The following is a 26,983-nucleotide window of genomic DNA, read 5'->3' as shown; positions in this document are numbered from 1 at the left end:
ATTTCGAGAATCTATTCCAACATAGCCATCTCTCGAAGACACCTCTCTCAACAAAATTAAAGGGAAATGGGAGGAGGAGCTTGGGGATGCAATACCTGAGGAATCCTGGACTGAAGCTCTGAAGAGAGTTAATGGAACTACTTCATGTGCTAGGCTAGGTGTAATTCAGTTTAAAGTCTTGCACCGAACCCATCTCTCCAAGTCTAGGCTGGCCAGAATTTATCCCAAGGCGGATGAGAATTGTAGCAGATGTCATATCGCCTCTGCAACATTAACACACATGTTCTGGTCATGTTCTTCCCTCTCAGATTACTGGTCAGCAATCTTCAGAATTCTCTCACAGGCACTGTCCATAAATTTGCAACCTAACGCCTACTCTGCCATCTTCGGCATAGTGCCAGCTGACCAGCAGATTATCAATAAACATAAGGACATTATAGCATTTACAACTCTACTTGCACGCAGAAGGATTTTGTTACACTGGAAATCCCCCAAACCACCCAGCACCTCCTTATGGATGAATGACCTTATGCTTCATTTAAGCCTAGAAAAGATCAAATACACACTTAGAGGGTCGAGAGACCGCTTCTATTCCACCTGGAACCCAGTAATGTCTTTTATTAACAAACTTCCAACCCTTCCTGACAACTCATAAATTCTTGATTACTAGATCCTGAGGGATGTTGCATGATGTCGCACAGCAAACACAGCCTCCTCATTTATTCTCAAGCTTTATTATCGAACTAGCTACCTCCACTTTATCTTTCTTTTTCTCTTTGTTTAACTATTCATAACTGTTGAATGATATCTTAACCTATCAATATCATAACTTTTATTTATTCATTTAGTTACTTACTTTAATTCCTTAGATTGGGATGCACTGGATGTTGTAGCGTGGGTGGGTGGAGGGGGGGTTATTTTTTTATGTGTTCTGTGAAAAATCAAAAAATATTATCTTTTTGTATAACTGTCTACATATACCTTGCTCTCAATAAAAATATTGTTTAAAAAAAAAAAAAAAGACCAAATGACTGTGAAGTGAAGCAGAAGCAAGTGGCAATATCTGTTAGGACAACACACCTCTGGACCGGAAGTGTCGTGGCGAGGGCAAATGAAGAGACGGTGGAGGACTGCTGCATTTATATCCAGCTGCCCCAATAATTAGTCACCAGCTGCGCCCAATTAAATGCAGCCACATAATGCATAGATCACCACCCTTTATGCTGCTACACACACACACACACACACACACACACATATATATACATATATTTATATATGTGTATATATATATATATATATATATATATATATATATATATGTATATGTCAGGGAAGTATCTGTATCATCTTTAAGCTGGGTCCTCTACCAGAGGCCTGGGAGTTTGAGGGTTCTGCACAGTATCTTAGCTGTTCTAGGACTGCACACTTCTGGACTGAGGCTTCAGATGTTGTTCCTGGAATCTGCCGGAGCCACTCTCCCAGTTTGGGGGTCACTGCCCCAAGTGCTCCTACTACCATGGGGACCACGTCAACTTTGACCTTCTACATTGGTTCCAGCTGTTCTTTCAACCCTTGATACTTCTACACCTTTTCATGTTCCTTCTTTCTGATGTTGCTATCGGCTGGTATCGCCACATCTACCACCACTGCCCTCTTCTGGTGTTTGTCAACCACCACTATGTTCAGTTGGTTAGCCAGCAGCTGTTTGTCAGTCGGGAAGCTGAGGTCCCACAGGATCTTAGCCCTTTTGTTTTCCACCACCTTCGGTGGTGTGTCCCATCGGGATTTGGGTACTTAGAGTCCATACTGGGTACAGATGCTCCTGTACACTATCCCAGCCACTTGGTTCTGTCTCTTCATGTACGTTGATCCTGCCTTCATCTTACTCCCTGCCACTATGTGCTGGACCATCTCAGGGGCATCTTGTCTGAAGCATTCACTTAGCAGCTCGTCCTTTGGGGCCATCTTCTTGGTGTACTCCTGGATTTTGGATGTTTCATCCTGGAGAGTGGCTCTGATGCTCACTAGTCCTTGGCCTCCCTCTTTCTACTTAGTGTATAGCCTCAGGGTGCTGGACTCGGGGTGGAACCCTCCATGCATAGTGAGGAGCTTTCTTGTCTTGATATCAGTGGCCTCTATCTCCTCCTTTGGCCAGCTTATGATCCCAGCTGGGTATCTGATGACTGGCAGTGCATGCATGTTGATGGCTCGGACCTTGTTCTGACCTTTCAGTAGTCTCCCGTGACCAGCCTCCCTTACTTCGGAATGGGAGTCTGGGGACATTCGTCTTTCGTTTTGTAATAGAAATGGGCGGTACGCCATAGGTACGGCATGTAAACGTCTGCTGTAAATCCTTAATTTCTCCAATCTTGTGGACGTTGCAGCTCTGCAATATAGATGAATCAAATGAAATCATATCCATTTTAATCTCTCCTTGCCATGCACTGAACACTTCCTTTTCTGTTGTACTACGGACAACAATTCAGGGAACAGCAATTCCACTGTAGGCGGGTTTAAGGCAAAGCTAATCAGCCGTTGGTCGAGGAAGTACGGAAGTACACGGATTTGTATCCAATCACATCACTGCCGCTGGGAGCCAGCACTAATTCTATTACAACTTTCCCATGGGAATGTCCACAGACGACAGAGTCAGCCAGCGTGCTGACGTCATCGGCATCTGTGTAAGAGACTAACCATTCAGCCGACTCCTCAGGACTTGCCTTACTCTCTGGAGGTATTTGGTTGTGGTCGACTTCCTTACGGCCTCCTCATGATTTCCATTAGCCTGTGGGATCCCAAGGTACTTGTAGCTGTCCTGAATATCTCCTATGTTGCCCTCTGGTAGGTCAACTCCCTCAGTTCTGATCATCTTGCCTCTCTTGGATACCATCCGGCCACACTTGTCTAATCCGAATGACATCCCTATGTCCTTGCTGTAGATCCTGGTAGTGTAGATCAGTGAGTTGATTTCTCACTCATTCTTGGCGTACAGCTTGATGTCATCCATGTAGAGTAGGTGGCTGATTGTTACTCCACTTCGGAATTGGTATCCGTAGCCAGTGTTCTTGATGATCTGACTGAGGGGATTCAGGCCTATGCAGAACAGCAGTGGTGACAGTGCATCCCCTTGCTATATGCCGCATTTGACGTTGACTTGGGCAATTAGCTTTGAGTTCGCCTCTAGGGTCGTCTTCCACATTTTCATTGAGTTCCTTATGAAGGCCATTAGTGTCCTGTTAATCTTGTATAGTTCCAGACATTCCAGTATCCATGTGTGCGGCAGTGAGTCGTAGGCTTTCTTGTCGTCAATTCAGGCGGTGCACAGGTTGGTCTTCCTGCTTCCTTGCAGTCTTGGGCGATTGCTCTGTCGACCAGTAGCTGGTGCTTGGCTCTTCTGGTGTTACTGCCAATTCCTTTCTGTGCTTCGCTCATATATTGGCTCATATGCCCAGTTATCTTAGCTGCTATGATGCCTGACAGGAGCTTCCATGTTGTGGAGAGACAGGTTATCGGTATGTAGTTGGATGGGATGGTTTCCTCCTGGGGGTCTATCATGATCAGGACTGTCCTGCCCTGTGTCAACCATTCTGGGTAGGTCCCATCCCTTAGCAGCTGGTTCATCTGTGCTGCTAGGCGTTCATGGAGTGCAGTAGGCTTCTTCAGCCAGTATGTATGGATCATATCAGGGCCCGGTGGTGTCCAGATCTTCATCTCTGACACTCTTTCCTGGATGTCTGCCATTGAGATAGTTACTGGTTCTTGTTCAGGGAGGTTGCTGTGGCCAGCTCTTAGTGTGATGCTTCTCTTTCCCAAATGCCATTCCAGTATGTTCTAGTATGTTTCCATCTCTTGGTGGGTCTGACCAGCTGTTATTTCTCTGCCACAGTGGAGAACATCCTGTTTATTCTCCAGGCATCTACTTCTTTGGTGTATCTCTTCTGCCGGGTGGCCAGAACTGTTAGTCTTTGTTTGGCAGTTTCTAGTGCCTCAGGGATGGAGAGCTTGTTGTATTTCCTTGGTACTCCTTTATTCACCATGTTACCTTTGTATAGCTCTGCTAGTTGGCTAACTTCTCTCCATGTTGCCTTTATCTTGGCCTCCAACCGTCTCTTCCATGGAGGGTACTGGTTCTTATATACTGTGTTCATCCTGTATCCAAGCATCTCCAGGACTACTGTTGCTGTACTGTGAATCAGCTTGTTGGTCTCAGTGATGGTCCTTGTAGGGATGGTATTTAGGGCAGCATTCACATCTTCTAGCAGATCATCTGAAGGTACCTGGCAACTCAGCTTTGAGATTCGTCAGAGGCTCCAGGTTTCCAGTTTGCTCACTATCTTCCTTCTCAGGTCAGTTGCTTTTTCACTGAGGCTGTTTGTATCTACTGGAGCTTGGTATCCAATCTCGCATTGTGGGGTGGATGATGACATCCATCTACTGACCTGGCATCCTGGCTCCAAATGCAATTCGCCAGAGAGTTTGTCAGATGTACCTTACTAATTTTGGCTCTAAATCCTGTCATCTGGTCTATTGTGGGCTAGCTACACTGTTTGCCTGTACAGGACTGTTGTAGCTAACTTTAGCTCTGGTGTCCATGCTCGCAGCAACATGTTTTGCATTAAGGTGAAACCGTAGGCTTGAAGTGCTGCAGTGATAAGAAAACTCTTTGTTGCACAATTTGCACACAACCATGCTCTTATCCAAGCTGCCATAAAAAAAAACAAAACTTTCCGCCCAACAAGACAAGCAATGCTGCTTGTCTTCCATCACTGTTCACCAAACTTTCTTCTGCGCTGACGTCACTCAATGCATTCTGTGCATCTTCTTCGCGGCTGGCAAACAAACTTTAGGTGCATTACCACCACCCACCGGTGGTATTTCAAATTTGAAATGTGAAATTATGACTACTTCAAATTGAATATTTTTATCAATACAATATTTATTCACTACAAAACTCTAGCACAACTATACATCTATAGACTAATCTAATGCCACAGTTCACAGCCTGGCTGAGAGCACTTTATTTGTCTTGATTTTTTTAAAAAGAGCTCTAAAGGCGCTTACACATGACTAGCATTAAAAATATCTTGATGCTCGCTGTGCCATTGTTTTCCTATGGAAGCTGGTGTTAACGCTGACGTCGGGGTACTTTTCGACTTCGGCATCGTGTTGTGGGCTTCACCGGCGTTTTGACATGACGCCGAAAGTTCAATTTTGTTGAAATTCGACCCCATTTGACGCTGGTCTTTCTGTGTAGAGCCAATGATTCCGCTGCTGGCAGCGCTTTCCACCGGCCGTCAGTGCATGCATATAATCAGCGTTGGGTCAAACCGACGGTGGGCATGTGACTGTCATGTGAAAGCACTTTAAGGCTCTGTCACGCTGCCCCCCCTTGACAGCGCCACTGGCCGCACACAAGTGAGTTGTTGACGGTGACAGCTTGTGTGTCTGCTTTGTCGAGTGTATCAAGTGCAGCATGATGCTGGTATATGACAACAAAAAGACGGGGACCTTGACACTTAAAAGGACAGTACACCCAAAAATGAAAATTCAGCCATTATCTACTCACCCATATGCCGAGGGAGGCTCAGGTGAAGTTTTAGCGCGCAAGACCAGCGAAAGCACATGAACACACATGAAGGCGGTGCCGATGTCTCACGGTCTTGCGCAAGCGCACACACGTCAGCGCAGTGTACACAGAGGCAGTTAGAGCTACAGGCTACGATGAAGCTAAAAACAGTTCAAATGACGTTTTTCCAAACAACTTTTTATGTCGGGGCTTGAGGACACTTGGATCACTACGCACAAGCAGTATGGAGATATTCTGTTGTTTCAATTATATGTTTTTTGGACGTTTTAATCTGGGGTGCCCAGAGTTTTGTTGCTAGCCCCATCTCCGCAAGGGAGAGCATCCCTCGGCATATGGGTGAGTAGATAATGGCTGAGTTTTCATTTTTGGGTGCACTATCCCTTTAAGGCCCATGACGAAGGATTGCCATGGAAAGAAAGATGAGAGTCAGCCTTCAATGTCCACGTTCGTATCCTTAAAAAAACATGTCGGGTTTAAACTGGGCTGGGACTTGTAATTACAGTTAGAGGGACGGGACGGGACGGGCCGGGCTGGATTTTTTGGGCCCAATCTAAGCTCTACAGCCCTACACGGAGCTGATGTCCCTTCAGAAAGTTGTTAATGAGAGCGTCACAGACTATGGTATTCGTGCAGAGCCTGCTATCACAGCACTGAGGAATGCAGGAGAAACTTTAAGTGATGGCTTGTTAACTGCAATGATCCTGAAGGGCCTGCCGGACACATTTAAACCACTTTCCATCCATATTACACAAAGTGATGAGAAGTTAAGTTTCACTGAGTTTAAAACAAAGGTAAGGAGCTATGAGAAAAGACAGAGACAGCGGAACGTTAACGTTAACATTAGGGTAATTTTCACAGGCTTGAACAAAAATCAAACTTAAAGGATAACTTAGGTATTTTTCAACCTGGGCCCTATTTCCCCATGTGTATGTGTGCGTATGATTCATAGGTACAACTCGTTCTAAAATTGGTTCAGTATTGAGGGAGGCGGATGCAGCCAGGAGCCGCGAAACGAGCTAAAACAGTAACGGGGGCAAATGCGTCCCGTATAAGTTTGCGCATTAAATGTGCTTTTTTTGCCACTGACCGGTTCAGATCGCCAGTGTTATCTCTGTAAATAGCATACTAGCCTTTCCCTTACCTCTGGGCTGTGTGATGTCACGAGCTTTGCTCCACTGTGTCTGTAGCTCTCTCTAATCGTGGGACAGCCGTTTTCTTGAGGAAGAGGTGTTTCCGGATTGGATGTCTTCTCTTCTTCGGCTGGCTGTAGTCATCTTGGGAGAAGTGAGCACTGCAGACCTGATGGTCTGCAAGGCGCAGTGTCTGGACAGTGTTAGCATCCATTTGTAGCACAACTATCCACAACTTCAGCATCTTGCCGTCTGACAAAGGCAGCCTATGAAAGCTGTACGGGGTGTTGCGCGACATCCTGTTCTTGCGTTCGGGAAAAAGGCCCGTTTATTTGAGCACTCCAAAAACTCCGGTAACACTCCAGTGGGTTGCATGTAAAAGACTCCGTCCCAAACTCTGACTCTTCTAGCGTAACACACACACTTCATACACACATACTCACTTACAGTACCCGGCGGGGCAGCCCTCCCCCTCTCTGGTCCAACACTGACTGACAGCTGACTCCACTTATTCCACACTCACCACTGCCCCGCTACAATATGCTATTTACAGAGATAGCACTGGTGATCTGAGCCGGTCAGTGGCGAAAAAAAGCACTTTTAATGCGCAAACTTATACGGGACGCGTTTGCCCCCGTTACCGTTTTAGCTCCTTTCGCGGCTCCCGGTTGCATCCGCCTCCCTCAATACTGAACCAATTTTAGAACGAGTTGTACCCATGAATCATACGCACACATACACATGGGGAAATAGAGCCCAGGTTGAAAAATACAGAAGTTATCCTTTAAGTTTGATTTTTGTTAAAGCCTGTGAAAATTACCCAAATGTTAACGTTAATGTTCCGCTGTCTCTGTCTTTTCCGTGCTCTCTCTCACCCTTTTCTCTCCCTCTGCTTCGGACTGTCGTCTCTTTGCCTCCCTTCCACTCTTGAGTGCGCAGCAGTACAGCCAGAGTCATGTCGTGATACCTATTGGTAAACGAAACTGGTAGATCGGCCCATTAGTCATGATTGATTCTGGGCTGGACCAATTACAGCCGAGGGTCGATGCCCCCTCCTACTTGGGCCTCGGCTGCCAGTCAATCAATCATACAGAGAGAGAGGAGATTGACAAAATTGAGAAGAAACTTAAAGGAGGTGCGGAAAAAATAAGAGAGAAAAAGAGACAAGCCCTTTAGGAAGACGCTGCCAAATGTGTTAAAATAACACAGATGTTTGCTGGCTATAGCGGAGCTTCTTCAGCGGCAGCATCAGTGACCACACCCGCACTGGCATCCAAAGCAGCCGCAGCAGGTAATGATGGCAGAGGTGGCCGTCAGCAGGTGGATGAGGTGAAGGGGAGGCAGGAGGAGGAGACCCGCGGCCGCCGCATTATGTGAAGACGGCACAGTCGGTGCGACTGGAAGGGAATTTGAACTTCAGGTAAGAAGTGATGAACTGCAGTCCACCTGGGTCAGATATGAATCAAGTGTGGTTGATAGTTTATTTTCGTTGTGCTTGCTAACTCTTAACACAGCATAGTTATGAGTAGGCCATTTAACAATTTAGCTGGCTGTTGAGCAGCATGACGGGGTTTCTCTACTGCCGGGCTGTTTCTATGATGTTATAATAGTGATGGTGATCTTAGTGCTTCAGTAACTTTATTTTATTCATTTAGTTAGTTAAGTATAGTCTTTATTAGTTAGGTAGTAAAATATTTCAGTGTCTATTAATTGATATAAGTGCACTATGCAGTAATTCTTTACTCTGAAACAGCTAAAGCTCAACAGAGCAAAAATGTTCATGTAAAACCAAATGATTAGGCTAGTATTCATCATAAACCCTCTACACTTGCAGATATAATTTAGACTGAATCAAATTAGGATTTGCCAGGAGATGTGATGCTGCTCATTAACATAAAAGTGGCTTGGAGTTAAAAGTAGCTACTTAAATGTATTTGTCTTTTATACATAAATATCCTCTTTATTCTAGATATGTTGTGTTTTTATCTTATTGTTTTTTTTTTACTGACATTTAACAGCAAACTCTTGTGGACAATAATTACTTGTATTTTGTTTTTATTGTGGCCATGTTTCCATTCAATTTAAAATATCCCCTCACTTTTTAAAGGTTGCCATGTTTGAGGAAGTATTGTGTGTTGCTGTGCTGTTTATTGATGTGGTGAGTACATAGTCTATGAAAATATTACTAAATCTGTCATTTATTCATTTTAATATTCATCAATGATCATGTCTCACCTCTATTCCTCACTGTCCAATTTTCAGGATCCCATCATAGGTTCATTGTTCAGGAGGTTCACTAGACCAAGCAGCCTTTTGGGTTCCTCTAAGTAAGTACTGTATAGAATAATGGGGCTGGGAGGATGGTGTAGGTTTAAATTTATTAGACAAGTACATATACACCAACAAGACAGTGTACAAGCGGTGTCACAAGAAAGTTTGTTTTCATTCATAGGCTTCACTGTCTTTCCATCAATACCTGGTGGGCCGGACTAGGCTCAAAATGCCCGGGCCGATTTTTTGTCCCAGTTCAGCCCTGCAGGCAGGTGATGACTCCGGTGTTCGCTTTTCAAAATAAAGTTAATTGCAGCGTAGTGTCACATAACATTTCATGATATTTAAATGATAATCTCAAACTCTGATTATAGTAAGTATATGTGCATAAATATAGGCTCTCTCTATATATATCTATATCTATCTATCAATATCTGTGTATATATATACAGTACAGGCCAAAAGTTTGGACACACCTTCTCATTCAATGCGTTTTCTTTATTTTCATGACTATTTACATTGTAGATTCTCACTGAAGGCATCAAAACTATGAATGAACACATGTGGAGTTATGTACTTAACAAAAAAAGGTGAAATAACTGAAAACATGTTTTATATTCTAGTTTCTTCAAAATAGCCACCCTTTGCTCTGATTACTGCTTTGCACACTCTTGGCATTCTCTCCATGAGCTTCAAGAGGTAGTCACCTGAAATGGTTTTCCAACAGTCTTGAAGGAGTTCCCAGAGGTGTTTAGCACTTGTTGGCCCCTTTGCCTTCACTCTGCGGTCCAGCTCACCCCAAACCATCTGGATTGGGTTCAGGTCCGGTGACTGTGGAGGCCAGGTCATCTGCCGCAGCACTCCATCACTCTCCTTCTTGGTCAAATAGCCCTTACACAGCCTGGAGGTGTGTTTGGGGTCATTGTCTTGTTGAAAACTAAATGATCGTCCAACTAAACGCAAACCGGATGGGATGGCATGTCGCTGCAGGATGCTGTGGTAGCCATGCTGGTTCAGTGTGCCTTCAATTTTGAATAAATCCCCAACAGTGTCACCAGCAAAACACCCCCACACCATCACACCTCCTCCTCCATGCTTCACAGTGGGAACCAGGCATGTGGAATCCATCCGTTCACCTTTTCTGCGTCTCACAAAGACACAGCGGTTGGAACCAAAGATCTCAAATTTGGACTCATCAGACCAAAGCACAGATTTCCACTGGTCTAATGTCCATTCCTTGTGTTTCTTGGCCCAAACAAATCTCTTCTGCTTGTTGCCTCTCCTTAGCAGTGGTTTCCTAGCAGCTATTTGACCATGAAGGCCTGATTCGTGCAGTCTCCTCTTAACAGTTGTTCTAGAGATGGGTCTGCTGCTAGAACTCTGTGTGGCATTCATCTGGTCTCTGATCTGAGCTGCTGTTAACTTGCGATTTCTGAGGCTGGTGACTCGGATGAACTTATCCTCAGAAGCAGAGGTGACTCTTGGTCTTCCTTTCCTGGGTCGGTCCTCATGTGTGCCAGTTTCGTTGTAGCACTTGATGGTTTTTGCAACTCCACTTGGGGACACATTTAAAGTTTTTGCAATTTTCCGGACTGACTGACCTTCATTTCTTAAAGTAATGATGGCCACTCGTTTTTCTTTAGTTAGCTGATTGGTTCTTGCCATAATATGAATTTTAACAGTTGTCCAATAGGGCTGTCGGCTGTGTATTAACCTGACTTCTGCACAACACAACTGATGGTCCCAACCCCATTGATAAAGCAAGAAATTCCACTAATTAACCCTGATAAGGCACACCTGTGAAGTGGAAACCATTTCAGGTGACTACCTCTTGAAGCTCATGGAGAGAATGCCAAGAGTGTGCAAAGCAGTAATCAGAGCAAAGGGTGGCTATTTTGAAGAAACTAGAATATAAAACATGTTTTCAGTTATTTCACCTTTTTTTGTTAAGTACATAACTCCACATGTGTTCATTCATAGTTTTGATGCCTTCAGTGAGAATCTACAATGTAAATAGTCATGAAAATAAAGAAAACGCATTGAATGAGAAGGTGTGTCCAAACTTTTGGCCTGTACTGTATATATATATATATATATATATATATGTACAGTATATAAACTCACTCCCATATATATATTCATACATATATATATATGTATGAATATATATATGGGAGTGAGTTTATATACTCATATATATATATATATATATATATATATATGGGAGTGAATTTATGTTCACCAGCAGAGGGCGGTATTTATGTTTGGTCCTTTTTGGCCCACTGTGTGTTTTGGGTCATTATCATGTAGGAAAACTGCATTGCAGCTCAGTTTCTGAAGAGGGGCGATCGTGCTCTGCTTGGTATTCATGTTTCCCTAAATGAACCGAGCTCCCCAGAGCCGGCAGCACTCATGCAGCCCCAAACCATGATGCTGCCACCACTGTACTTGACTGTAGCAAGGGACAGTTGTCTTGGTTCTCTTTCAGCATGTGTGCCACCTTGGTGAAGAGCACTACTGTCCCATGACAATATATAGATCCATATATATCCATTCGTGGTGGCTTTTATTTTGCTGTGGCGGTGCGCAACGATCAATTACATGTAGAGGAAACCCTAATAGTGTATTGGATCAGTGATGTATGTTGTATTTATCTGCTTGAATCAACAGTCATATTCTGATGGAGATAGTAGCTACACAACTACTATGAAACCTGTGAAATATTGGACAACTATGGTAAATATTTTATCTACATGCATCTACTGTACAAAGAAAATTACAGTGATGTTGGTCGTGTTTGTTTTGTTTACACAACTTAGTTATGTTATGTATTTTTTAAACAAATTTAAATGTATTTTAATGTAACCCACATTAGTATCACCAGAAACTGAAGGGTTAACTTACACACCTAACTTTTATCAGCAACTAAAGGGTTAACTTAGACACGTAATTTTCCACCAGCAACTAAAGGGTTAACTCACTCATGTAGTATTTAAGTTCGCCAGAGAGGCGCTCTTATACATGTTATGAGAGCCCTCTTTCTCTTGTCTGAAACTCTCTAGACTTAAGCAGATTGTCGCAAGCTATCCCCGCTGAAGAAGTCTGTTTTGTGCAAGTTCATAGTTATTGAGGAGTTTGTTTGTCTGTTTTTACGTTGATGCCACAGATCTTCTCTGTGTGTGTAAAGTCCGTAAGGAAATCTCTGGTGAGTTGTTGATGTAGCATGCTAACTGCTAGCCTGTTGTCTGTTGAAAATACGGCTAAGAGAAAAGTTACATGACGCAGATGTTTGACTCGTCGAGGAGTGTCTATCATAACTAAAAACCAATCGGAGATGAATGTAAAGAAGAAAGCTATTTTTTTAATTTAAGACTGTGAATGTGAGTTATCGTTGTGTCGCTGCATGTACTTAAAGTGAGACTAGCTTAATGGCGTGGTGTTACTGGGCTACGCGTGGGATATTTCTGTGACTGAGGTTTCTCTGAAGGCTAGTTTAGAGGGTTAATGCCAGAATAGAGAGTTTTGTTTTTTTGTAATGATGTTGAATGTATGAATATGTGCTTATTGACTGTGGTAAATTGAATAATGCCTGTTGGTATTGATAGGTCCTGCTGAGGATTTTTGTTCATGTGTAACTGAGATATGCTAAAAATGTATTTTAGCATATTAGTTATTTCATGCAAATAGTACTATACTACTGTGTGCTACAGTGATAGTTGGTCATTTACTGTTACACTAAAGATAAAGAAAATATGCTTATGGAGAGTATGAATACTGTACAGTACTAACATTCTATTTTGCTGCATGCACATTGTTTTTTTGTTGGTTTTTTTTGAGTGTCTGATTTGGATCCGTGAATGAGCCAGCGATCCCTAGTCATCCAGTGTGGAGCAGCATCCCGGCTTCTTCATTCGTCCAACCAGGAAAAAGACCAATGAGGATACAGATAAGAGTTCGAGGCTTGAAGCCTACAGACATACACTACCCGGGTAGTAGACTGAAAGACAAACTGAACTTGACTGACTGAGGGGAGTAAAAAGCCGGTATACCAGTGGGTTGGGATTTGTTATTAGGGCCCGAGCGACGACGAAGTCGTCCGTAGGACCCTATTGTAATTGCGCTGTTTATTATTATTATTATTATTATTATTATTATTATTATTAAGGCCCGAGCGATGACGAAGTCGTCCGCGGAGGACCCTATTGAAATCGCGCTGTTTATTATTATTATTATTCCGACATTTCGTGTCCCAATTTCGCCCCTTTACCCAATTTGAAAATGCTTCTAACTTTCCACATTCGTCCGGCCATATCTGAAATTTGATATTTTTGGGCAGTTGCACATGGTCAACACGAAATGCCGAAATAGCGCCCCCTACAAATTTTCAAAATACCCTCCCCATTGGGGTTACTTTGTCGTATGCAAACGAAATTTGGTACACACATGTATCATACCCACACAAAAAAGTCTCTTAATGTCATGGTAAAATCCCAACAGGAAGTCGGCCATTTTGTTTAGAATTTTTTCATTACGGCGATTTACACAACTTACATTTGAACGAACTTGTCCTAGGGATTTCGTCCGATCAACTTCAAATTGGCTACAGATCATCCAGACACCATGCTGATCAAAAGTTGTGCTCTGCATGTCTGTAGGTCAAAGAGCGTGGCCGCTAGGGCGTGACAAATTTTGGTGACGTTTCAGTTTCTCACCATCGAATTTTGAACGGCTCTCACGCCCACATACTTGATCGTAGCAGCTTCAAACTTCCTAGACATGATGATGGCTTCGCCCTGAATTCCCCAATGTGTTAATATGGCATGGCAACTATCGATCCCTTGCCACTAAATACGTTTGGCATTTTGATGGCTTCAGTGACCTCATATCCTCATGAAAATTGATACACAGGTCAAGAATGGCGAGCTCTTACATCTGATAGAGGCGTCGCCCATGGGGGGGGACAAAATGCCTCTATAGCGCCCTCTTGAAATTTTCAAAAACCCTCCCCATATGGTTTTTTTTTGGAGTTGGAACATGAAAATTGGTACACATGTGTATGTTGTCCAGACGCACATAAAAGTCTCTGGCACCAATGGTCTACTCCAAACAGGAAGTTGGCCATTTTGATTTTGACTTGTCATTTTGGCGTGATTTCCACATGTTGTATTTTAACAAACTAGTTCTAGGGATTTCATCCAATCGACTTCAAATTTTTTACAGATCATCCAGAGACCATGCTGATCAAAAGTTGTGCTCTGCATGTCTGTAGGTCAAAAGTTGTGCTCTGCATGTCTGTAGGTCAAAGGGCGTAGCTGCTATGGCACTGCCATTTTTGATCCATCGCCATGCATATTCAAGCAGCTCTCTCTCCCACATAATTCATCCAAACTGCTTCAAAATTTCTGTACATGATAAGAGCCCTGCCCTCAACGCTTCCATATGCTCGTAGGCAATCTTGCTCATGCCGCCTCCTTGAGGAAACAGGAAATGTCATCTTTTACACTGACAAACACCAACCTCAAGCTCCTGACCTGATCAGCTACATTTTGTGGCCACATGACAATCAAGTTGATGAATCTCCACAGTGACACACGTGTCCTGTCACGTTGCAGGCTGCCGCCGTGGCGGTGGCAACTTTTCATCCATCGCCACGGAACATCAACTTGGTATAAATGCTTCACGCATTGTCCGATTTGCTCGAAATTTCACGTGTGATGAGGGTCCACCCCTGAACGCACTTGGCCACATCTGGTTACGCTCGTAGCGCCACCTGGTGGATGAACGAAACAATGCGATTTTTCGCTCCTGCCAGGTTTTTTCTCCCTTTTCGCTTCGCGCCACAGCCCCCATGTACCTCAGGCCCCCACGGTTGCATTGGGGAGCGAAGGCCCGATCACAGCTGCTTGCAGCTTTAATTATTATTATTATTATTATTATTACTATTACGACATTTCGTGTCCCAATTTCGCCCCTTTCCCAAATTTCAAAATGCTTCTAACCTTCCACATTCGTCCAGCTGGATCTGAAATTCGATATTTTTGGGCAGTTGCATACGGTCGACGCGAAATGCTGAAATAGCACCCCCTGCAAATTTTCAAAAACCTCTTCCCTTGGGGTTAGTTTGTCGTAGGCAAACGAAATTTGGTACGTGCATGTATCATACCGAGATGCACAAAAAAGTCTCTTGACGTCATGGTAAAATCCCAACAGGAAGTTGGCCATTTTTTTTTTTTTTTTTTTCGTTACGGCGATTTCCACAACTTAAATTTTAACGAACTCCTCCTAGGGATTTCGTCCGATTGACTTCAAATTGGCTACAGATCATCCTGACAACATGGTAATCAAAAGTTATTAAAAGCTTTTCTCTACTTCAAGGGGCGTGGCCGCTAGGGCGTGACAAATTTTGGCGACTTTTCGTTTTCTTACCATCAAATTTCGAACGGACCTCACGCCCACATACTTGATCTCAGCAGCTTCAAACTTGCTGGACATGATGATGGCTCCGATCTGAAAGCCCCGATATGTTAATATCCCACCTTACTCATAGTGCCCCCCGGTGGTAACAGGAAGTGACCAGTTTTTACTTTAACATGTACTAATGCCACAAACTTGACCGCATCAACTTCATTCCACTTCTAATGCATGCAGAACAAGTTGGTGAAGCTACCTTATGAACGCTGTTAAGCTACGTCTAATGGTGTCCATGTGGCGGCGTGGCGACTATCGATCCCTCGCCACTAAATACGTTTGGCATTTTGATGGCTTCAACGACCTCATCTCCTCATGAAAATGGATACACAGGTCAAGAATGGCGAGCTTTTGCATCTGATAGGGGTGTCACCCATGGGGGGGACAAAATGCCTCTATAGCGCCCCCTTGAAATTTCCAAAAAACCCTCCCCATAGGGTTTTTTTTGGAGTAGGAACATGAAAATTGGTACACATGTGTATATTGTCCAGATGCACATAAAAGTCTCTGGAACCAATGGTTTACTCCAAACAGGAAGTCGGCCATTTTGATTTTGACTTGTCATTTTGGCGTGATTTCCACATGTTGTATTTTAACGAACTAGATTACGAACAGATTATCCAGAGACCATGCTGATGAAAAGTTATTAAAGGCTTTTCTCTATGTCAAGGGGCGTGGCCGCTATGGTGCCTCCCTCGCCACCAAATACGTTTGGCTTTTTGATGGTTTCAGCGTCCTCATATCCTCATGAAAATCAGATCATCCAGAGACCATGCTGATCAAAAGTTGTGCTCTGCATGTCTGTAGGTCAAAGGGCATGGCTGCTATGGCGCTGCCATTTTTGATCCATCGCCATGCATATTCAAGCAGCTCTCTCCCACATAATTCATCCAAACTGCTTCAAAATTTCTGTACATGATAAGAGCCCCGCCCTCAACGCCTCCATATGCTCGTAAGCAATTTTGCTCATGGCGCCCCCTTGTGGAAACAGGAAATGCCATCTTTTACACTGACAAACACCAACCTCAAGCTCCTGACCTGATCAACTACATTTTGGGGCCACATGACGATCAAGTTGATGAATCTCCACAGTGACACACGTGTCCTGTCATGTTGCAGGCTGCCGCGGCGGCAGTGGCGACTTTTCATCCATCGCCACGGAACATCAACTTGGTATAAATCCTTCATGCATTGTCCGATTTGCTCGAAATTTCACATGTGTGATGAGGGTCCACCCCTGAACGCACCTGGCCACATCTGGTTACGCTCGTAGCGCCACCTGGTGGATGAACGAAACATTGCATTTTTTCGCTGCCAGGTTTTTTCTCCCTTCGCGCCATAGCCCCCGCGTTTCTCAGGCACCCGCGGTTGCATGGGGGAGCGAGGACCCGATCACAGCTGCTTGCAGCTTTAATTAGGGCCCGAGCAGGAGACCTGCAAGGTCCCTATTGTTTTTCTCCCGATTATTAGGGCCCGAGCAGGAGACCTGCTAGGTCCCTATTGTTTTTCTCCCAATTATTAGGGCCCGAGCAGGAGACCTGCGAGGTCCCTATTGTTTTTCTCCTGATTATTTTTTTTTTCTTCCGCCAAAATGATCGCATTTTTCACTGCCTGAACATACCCCAAAACTCACCAACCTTGGAATATAAGTCACACCTGGCGAAAAAATGTATAATCTATTGTCATCCTGAATTTCCACCACTAGGTGACGCTATAATTAAGGAAAGTGTGTTTTTGGCTCATAACTCCCATATACTTTATTGTACATTCAAAAACCTTATATCCACGCGTTCAGTGAATTGTGCTGAATCTTGTGGTATAGGCCACGCCCATTTCTGCCTACCGTTTTTTCCGCAAATTTGCAAAATGTCGCAAACCTACTTTTTCGAACTCCTCCCAGGCAATTTCACCGATTGGCATGAAACTTTGCACACAGCATCTGTTCACCCTCCCGACAAAAAGTTATTAAAAGAATTTCGATATTCCAAACAATACTCAAGTTAATAAATAGCAACTTCCTGCAGATTTCGTTCTAAACAGGAAGTGCTGCATATTTCCACATTGGTGTATCCAAATGACATGAAACTCAGTTTACCACTTCCCCATGAGCCCCTGAGGCTCTGTGCAAAATTTCGGGTGATGACCACAAGGTGGTGCTCTTTAAATTGAAGTATTTTATATCTCAACATCGGTTGGGCAGATTAACACGAAACTTGGTATAATTATTGTCAATGCCCTCCTGAGGATATCTGATGAAGGACTTACCGATCCGCCACTAGGTGGCGCTCTGGTGGCCGTCTAATTTAATATTTGGCACTGTGCCAACACCATAACACTCATGGAGATATAATTGATAGGGATGGTATAGACTGGCCCCTGTAACTCACAGACCAAAAATGACCAGCAGGTGGCGCTATTTTCAATGCAAAAGCGTTTTTAGCTAATACCTCCCACATAATATGTCGCACATTGTTAAACCTTCTATTTATGTGTTCTCTGAATTCCGCTGAATTGTGTGGTGTAAGCCATGCCCACTTTCGCAGTAACTTTCCATTCACTAAATTGCGACAAATGAAAAACATACTTTTTCGAACTCCTCCTAGGCGATTTGACCGATTTGCACCAAACTTTGAATGTAGCATCTGTGGAACCTCCTGACAAAAAGTTATTAAAAGAATTTTGATCATCCAAAAAACGGCCAAAATATAAAATAACAAATTCCTGCACATTGTTTTCAAAACAGACAGTCTTTCATATCTTGACCAAATACAGTCCGATTACCACAACACTTTTGCTAATTGTGTTCCATGGCCCGATGAGTGTTTGTGCAAAATTCGGTGCAAATCGGCCAATAGGTGGCGCTCTGGTGGCAGTCTAATTAGTGTGAATGGAAGTAAATTGGAAAATCTTCAAATCCTCTTCAAAACTCATCGACTTTCAACCTCTTCTTGTCCCTCATACTTTGAGCTAGAGACACCATGTCAACTTTTAAAGAGTCAGAAGACCTTGAACTATTGGGCATGTATTCAGCTTCTACTTTTTGGAAAAGTACATACGTGGGTTGGGTGCCTACCTGTATACTGGAAATGTAAGTAAGAGATAACGTTTATTTTTTAATTTATTACAGCTGACAAGACATCTAGGTGCACGTCCCCCGACAGCAGCGTGCCCCGACGCACGTGGACTGCGAGGGCCCGTTCATCACTGCTTGCAGCTTTAATTAGGGCCCGAGCAGGTCACAGACGTGCGAGGTCCCTATTGTTTTTCTCCCGATTATTTTTTATTAGGGCCCGAGCACCTAGCGGTGCGAGGACCCTATTGAAATGCAAGGATTTTTTATTATTATTATTATTATTAGGGCCCGAGCGCCTAGCGGTGCGAGTACCCTATTGAAATGCAAGGATTTTTTATTATTATTATTATTATTATTATTATTATTATTATTATTATTATTCCTCCAAATGAATTGCCTTTTTGGGAGGCTTAACATACCCGAAAACTCATGAAACTTTGCACACATCTCAGATCTGGTGAAAAATTTGATATTTTAAGGGTCTCGTGTGCGGGTTCCAAAAAATGGCTCAGTAGCGCCCCCTACAAAAGTTTGAGGAAACAGCCCCTGAAGCTAGTTTAACCTACATGTATGAAACTCAGCAGGCTTATGTAACGCACAGAGTCGTACAAAAAAGCCTCTTGGAGGCATACTCTAAATTCAACAGGAAGTCGGCCATTTTGAATTTACTGTGCAATTTTGGTGCATTTTTGGCCATTTCCAGGGGTCATAAATGAACGAACGAGTCCTAGAGATTTCATCCGATTGACTTCAAACCTTGGTCTGTCCTATCCCAAGACCTTGAAGATGAAAAGTTATCAAAAGCTTGAGTTTTCGTCAATGCGTGTGACCGTGGGATGGCGTCAAAGTTAGGGGTCTCGCCACTAAACAGGAAGTAGTTTATAACTCCAGCATACATGGTCCAATATTTCTGAGACTTCACAGGATTGATGCCAGTCCCACCCTGAACACATCTACATGTCAATAATTAGCGATAAATATAGCACCCCCTACTGGCAACAGGAAATGTCATGTTTTAGACTTTAATGTACATCTCCTACAGAATTGACCAGATCCATCTCAAACTTGGTGAAAAAAGTCATAAGACGTTGATGATGCTTTACTGTGGAAACTGTGAGTTTTCGTCGAAGGGCGAGGCCATGGCCTGGCGGCGAACTTTGATGTTTCGCCATGATGATAAACGTTGCTGTAACTTGACTCCATGTGGGAATATCTTGCCAAAACTTCACACATATGATGACAGTCCAGCCCTGAACACATCTACAGAGGAATTTTGAATCACCGCCATAGCACCATCTACTGGCAACAGAAAGTTACTTTATACATTCTTTGATGTCCCGCTTCTAGCAGGTTAATCAGACCCACCTCAAACTTGCTGGTCTAAGTCCTTAGACCTTGATGGTGCTTAAAAATTAAGCTTTTTAGTTTTCATCAAACGCTGTCACCGTGGCGCCGCCTTGTTCGCCATCAAATACGATGTTGTTTTGAAGGGACAAGGGATGCTTGAAAACTCACCAAATGTGGCATACACATCACAGGTCACAAGTCCTGTTGTCTGGTGTGATTTTTGTGCTTTGATGCACCAAGATGGCTCAACAGCGCCCCCTAGAATCTTTCAATTAAGCAGCCCCCAAAGCTGCTTTGACCTGCATGTATGAAACTTGGTAGGCACCTGTAACATTCTATTACGTACAAAAAAGTCTCTTGGAGCGATGCTCCAAACCCAACAGGAAGTCTGCCATTTTGAATTTACTTGTGCCACTTTTGTGCGTTTTTGCCCATTTCCAGGGCTTGTAAATTAACGAACTTGTCCTATAGATTTAATCAGATTGGCTCCAAACTTGGTGTATGTAAGCGTGACTACGTTGTGACCAAAAGTTATCACAGGATTTGCCCAGTGTTTGCCGAGCGTTGAATCTTGAGGTCTCGACATGAAAAACGAAATTGCTGTGGCTCTGGCATAAATGGTCCAATCTCCACCAAACTTCACATGATTCATATTAGTCCTGCCCTGAACACATTTTCATTACCATATTGCCTGATAATCATAGCGCCACCTAGTGTCGAAAGGAAGTACTTCTTATCAGACACTTATCTTTGGATTAACCTGAAATTTCAATGCTGTGGTCTATATTTGATGTTCAAAAACATGACATATCATTAGTGTCTACAGGTGCTGCAGAGGGTTTAATTTTGATGTCTTGCCATGAAACAGGAAATTGCTATAAATTTGGAGTAAATGGTCCATTGTCCACCAAACTTGACATGATTCATATTTGTCCCACCCTGAACACATTTATATGACAATATTCCGTGATAGTCATAGCGCCACCTAGTGGTGAAAGGAAGTACTTCTTACCAGACACTTATCTTTGGATTCACCTGAAATTTCAGTGCTGTGGTCTATATTTGATGTACACAAACATGACGTACCTATCATTAGTGTCTACGCGCGCTGCAGAGGGTTTACATTTGATGTCTCGCCATGAAACAGGAAATTGCTATAAATTTAGAGTAAATGGTCTGTTGTCCACCAAACTTGACATGATTCATATTTGTCCCACCCTGAACACATTTATATGACAATATTCCGTGATAGTCATAACTCCACCTAGTGGTGAAAGGAAGTACTTCTTACCAGACACTTATCTTTGGATTAACCTGAAATTTCAGTGCTGTGGTGTGTATTTGATGTACGCAAATATGATATATCATTAGTGTCTATACGTGCTGCAGAGGGTTTAAGTTTGAGGTCTCACCATGAAACAGGAAATTGCTATATTGTTACCGTAAATGTTCTGATCTCCATCAAACTTCAGATGATTCATATTAGTCCTGCCCTGAAAACATTTATATGACCATATTTATGGATACTCATAGTGCTACCTAGTGGTGACAGGAAGTAGGTCTCAAACACTTATCTTTTGATTTATCTGAAAGTTAAATGCTGTGGTGTATATTTGATGTATAAAAACATGATGTATAATTACTGTGCTCTCCAACTGCCTCTAGTGGAAAGAGGAAGTGATACAAAATGTGAAATATGTCATTCCAGCACTCTATCAGGGATATGCCAAGTCACTCCTGCATACGAAAAAAAAGTCTCCTGACGTCATGGTAAAATCCCAACAGGAAGTCGGCCATTTTGTTTTGAATTTTTTTGTTATGGCGATTTCCACAACTTAAATTTGAACGAAGTCCTCCCAGGGATTTTGTCCGATCGACTTCAAATTGGCTACAGATCATCCTGAGAACATCTAAAGTTATTAAAAGCTTTTTCCTATGTCAAGGGGTGTGGCCGCTAGGGCATGACAAATTTTGCCGACTTTTCGTTTTCTTGCCATTGAATTTCGAACGGCTCTCCCGCCCACATACTTGATCGCAGCAGCTTCAAACTTGGTGGACATGATGATGGCTCTCCCCCAAACGCCCCAATATGTTAATATCCCACCTTACTCATAGCGCCCCCCGGTGGTAACAGGAAGTGACCAGTTTTTACTTTAACATGTACTAATGCCACAAACTTGACCGCATCAACTTCATTCCACTTCTAATGCATGCAGAACAAGTTGGTGAAGCTACCTTATGAACGCTGTGAAGCTACGTCTAATGGTGTCCATGTGGTGGCGTGGCGACTATCGATCCCTCGCCACTAAATACGTTTGGCTTTGTGATGGCTTCAGCGACCTCACATCCTCATGAAAATTGATACACAGGTCAAGAATGGCGAGCTCTGACATCTGATAGGGGCGTTGCCCATGGGGGGGACAAAATGCCTCTATAGCGCCCCCTTGCAATTTTCAAAAACACCTCCCCATAGGGTTTTTTATTTGGAGTAGGAACATGAAAATTGGTACACACGTGTATGTTGTCCAGATGCACATAAAAGTCTCTGGCACCAATGGTCTACTCCAAACAGGAAGTCGGCCATTTTGATTTTGACTTGTCATTTTGGCGTCATTTCCACATGTTGTATTTTAACGAACTAGTCCTAGGGATTTCATCCAATTGACTTCAAATTTTTTACAGATCATCCAGAGACCATGCTGATCAAAAGTTGTGCTCTGCATGTCTGTAGGTCAAAAGGTGTGGCTGCTATGGCACTGCCATTTTTGATCCATCGCCATGCATATTCAAGCAGCTCTCTGTCCCACATAATTCATCCAAACTGCTTCAAAATTTCTGTACATGATAAGAGCCCCGCCCTCAACGCCTCCATATGCTCGTAGGCAATCTTGCTCATGGCGCCCCCTTGTGGAAACAGGAAATGCCATCTTTTACACTGACAAACTCCAACTTCAAGCTCCTGACCTGACAAACTACATTTTGTGGCCACATGACGATCAAGTTGATGAATCTCCACAGTGACATACGTGTCCTGTCATGTTGCAGGCTGCCGCCGTGGCGGCGGTGGCGACTTTTCATCCTTCGCCACAGAACATCAACTTGGTATAAATGCTTCATGCATTGTCCGATTTGCTCGAAATTTCACATGTGTGATGAGGGTCCACCCCTGAACGCACCTGGCCACATCTGGTTATGCTCGTAGCGCCACCTGGTGGATGAACAAAACATTGCGTTTTTTCACTCCTGCCAGGTTCTTTTCTCCCTTCTCACTTTGCGCCGCAGCCCCCACGTGCCTCAGACCCCCATGGTTGCATGGGGGAGTGAGGGCCCGATCACAGCTGCTTGCAGCTTTAATTAGGGCCCGAGCGACGACGAAGTTGTCCGAGAGGACCCTATTGTAATCATGCTGTTTATTATTATTATTATTATTGTTATTATTATTATTATTTATTATTATTATTCTTATGAGAATATAATCCCAAATTTGGCCCCTTTCCCAAATTAAAAAACGCACCAAATTTGGCACACGCGTTTGGTCTGGTGGAAAATTTGATATTTCGGCAGTGTTGTATGTGGACGGGGCCAAATGGCGACATAGCGCACCCTAGAAAATTTTGTGCCTCGAGCCCCACCTGTGAATTTCACCTACACGCATGAAAATTGGTGGGCTCATAGAACATGCCAAGATGCACAAAAAATCCTCTTGGACTCTTGATTTGAATTTGAATTTTTTTAACGAACTCCTACTAGGGATTTCGTCCAATCGACTTCAAATTGGCTACATCCTGAGAACATGCTGATCAAAAGTTATTAAAAGCGTTACTCTACATGAAGGGGCGTGGCCGCTAGGGTGTGACAAACTTTGGCGATTTATCATTTTCTTGCCATCGAATTTGGAACGACCCTCACACCCACATACTTGATCTCAGCAGCTTCAAACTTGCTGGACATGATAATGGCTCCGCCCTGAACTGCCAGATATATTAATATCCCACCTTACTCAAAGCGCCCCTTGGTGGTAACAGGAAGTGACCAGTTTTAACTTGAACATGTACTGAGGACACAAACTTGATCGCATCAACTTCACTCCACTTCTAATGCATGCAGAACAAGTTGGTGAAGCTACCTTATGAACACTGTGAAGCTACGTCTAATGGTGTCCATGTTTCGGCGTGGCGACTATCGATCCCTCGCCAGCAAATACATTTGACTTTTTGATGGCTTCAACGATCTCATATTCTCATGAAAATTGATACACAGGTCAAGAATGGCAAGCTCTTGCATCTGATAGGGGCGGCGTCCATGGGTGGACAAAATGCCTCTATAGCCCCCCCTTGAAATTTCCAAAAGACCCTCCCCATAGGGTTTTTTTTGGAGTAGGAATATGAAAATTGGTACATATGTGTATGTCACCCAGACACACAAAAAGTCTCTGCCACCAATGGTCTACTCCAAACAGGAAGTCAGCCATTTTGATTTAAACAGGTCATTTTGGTGGCGATTTTGTGATTTCGACACCTTGTATTTTGACGAACTCCTCCTACAGATTTTGTCCAATCAACTTCAGATTTGGTACAGATCACCCTGAGACCATGCTGATCAAAAGTTATTAAAAGCTTTTATCTATGTCAAGGGGCGTGGCCACTATGGCGCTGCCCTCGCCATCAAATACATTTGGCTTTTTGATGGCTTCAGCAACCTCATATCCTTATGAAAATTGATACACAGGTCAAGAATGGCGAGCTCTTGATTCTGATACCTTTAAATGTCATTGCCTGCTGTTTTTAGATCGGTGGGACAGAGCTTCCAGCTGAAATGAAGGTGATACAGTCCCCTCTCTCCCTCAAAACTAATCAATTACACCATCAAATGACTCCAAAACGCTCTAGTGGAAAACACACGGCTTGCGCATTCCCCACGCTATGAAATAATAATGTATAATTAAGTAACATTACGACACATGAAGCAAATACTCGGAACTACTTTCTTCAGTAAACCACAAGCCGAAGACGTGGAGCAGAGTGACATATACGGACAGGATGAAACAATTGCTATTTGTGCTGGACATCGATCCCAACATGCCTGTGGAAATAGTCCGGAAAATGTTTGTTTACGAGGACTACAGTGAAAGGATGGAGTGCAGAAGCTCAGGAATGGCTCAAACGCTTTTCTTGAAAGATACTGTCTTTTCATCTGTCGGCATCACAAAATGAGCAGACATGGTAAGTGATCGTTGTGTAACGTTAATTGTGCTCAGCATCTCTCTGCTGCAACGTTAACGTTACTGGGCCCTATTAGCAGCCGGCCTCTTAAAAAAAAAACATTTAATAAATAAACGCCAGCCTCTTTTATAAACTGGTGGTGTTTATGTGATGTTTTGGTCATTTATAGAGCGCTAGACCCAGATTACACACATCCACAGACACAGAGAGGCACATCCACACGTGAACCCCCATCCAGGCACATGCGCAGTTGCGCACTCTCAGCTGATTGCAAACAGATAAGATGGCGACAAGACGCAACTTAAGTGTTAATTTAAAGCTAGAAGTTTTGAAATATTCCGAACAAATGTCGGGGGAGTACGCCGCGAGGCATATGACGCCTGGTTAGCAGAGGACGGCAACAAGACCTTCGCAAAAGGAGGGAACATGAGAGCAGCTGACAAACGCAAGATAACAGCTTACCGGCGACACACAAGCCTGTCTTCAGGTCCAGTAATTTCCTCTTTCGTTGGTGTCATGACTGCCCAGTACCTGGACAACCGAGCAGTGGCGGCAAACAGGTATGTGGCGTGTCAGAGGAGAAACGAGCCATTCACATTTCTGTCTTTGTGTCAGTAACGGCCCACAAACCTCACCGCACTTTAGGGACTGTTCGTAACTTGTCAGGGGAGGAGGGTGGCTGGTTGATTTTTATTTTATTTTTTGATTTTATTTTGATCCCCCCTACCCTATGGGCCCGAACGACACATAGTGCATCCAAATTCACACCTGTTCTCTATTGATTTTCTCTGCAACCGTGCATCATAGCGAGAAGCCACGCATATCACGCGAAACAGAGGAATTGTAGCTTTCCGACAAGGCCAATGACTTGTCGGTAGTCCAATGTTTTCACAGCGAAAAAAAAGATAAAGTTACACTAAAATGATGTATAACAGAGCTTTCATACAGCTTTGCACACACATTACTGTTGGATGGATTACTCGCGAATGCAGGCTCGCACAGAAATGCCACGCATATCACATGAAAGCAGAGCTTTCCAGTGATACCACATACATCATTGTACTGTCATCCTATCACGCTATAAATACAGATTAATTGTCTACAAAATAAAAACCTGACAAATTTTTTTACAATCCATTATACAGATCTTGTTATCACTCACTTCATATAGTGAAGAATATCGTATCTTACCACGTCTTAGGCTTGCGTGTGTTTCTCCCTGTCTATCCACGTTTGTAGTCCGGCTTTCAAGATGCAAATATCTCCATGTTGTCCAATTGACACTCCATCAAACTTTGTATGACAAGACCAGCCACTTCACCTTTGCGCACCCAGACAACAGTAGCCTAATTATGCATGCAGGACAGGGCCGTAGTCACCATATCAATGAGGGGGACATGTGAGCTTAAAAGTAAAGGCAGTAAAAATACCCCAAAAACGCCTGGGGCCCATAGGGTTAATCATCATTGATGCTGTTTTTGAAGTATGAATAAGTCAATAAGTAATTTATTCCATTGAAATATCATTGATGTATTATAGAAAAGTGATTTATCTTTTTATAAATGACAAAAGGCACATCTGCCTCATTCTTGCCGTGGTTTCGTGATATTACTCAGAACCGTGATACTTTCACTGGTATCGTACTGTGGGGGGTGGGGAGAGGTGGGGGGTTGGGGAGTTGAGGGGGGCGCCAAGGGATGGTTCGCCCAGGGCGTAAAACTAGCCAGGACTGCCTCTGGCACTGATATTTTTACCGTAACCATCTTTTTATCTATGGAAGCCCATTTTCGCCAGTAATGGAAATCGTCATTCCTAATCAAAAATGTGAGATAAAAAGTCATAATTATGAATGTAGCCTAGTTTTAAAATTAATTTGTGGCAT

At 43.4% G+C, this 26,983-nt stretch overlaps 1 pseudogene; it reads right to left on the bottom strand.

Annotated features, from left to right (window-relative positions):
* Positions 1 to 2,049: 2,049 nt before the first annotated feature.
* On the bottom strand, positions 2,050 to 4,430 carry LOC144458983 (uncharacterized; annotated as a pseudogene).
* Between the last annotated feature and the right edge of the window lie 22,553 nt (positions 4,431 to 26,983).

The sequence above is a fragment of the Epinephelus lanceolatus genome, chromosome 20, assembly GCF_041903045.1.
Source record: "Epinephelus lanceolatus isolate andai-2023 chromosome 20, ASM4190304v1, whole genome shotgun sequence".
NCBI lineage: Eukaryota > Metazoa > Chordata > Actinopteri > Perciformes > Serranidae > Epinephelus > Epinephelus lanceolatus.
This window is presented reverse-complemented; position numbering and strand designations above follow the sequence as displayed.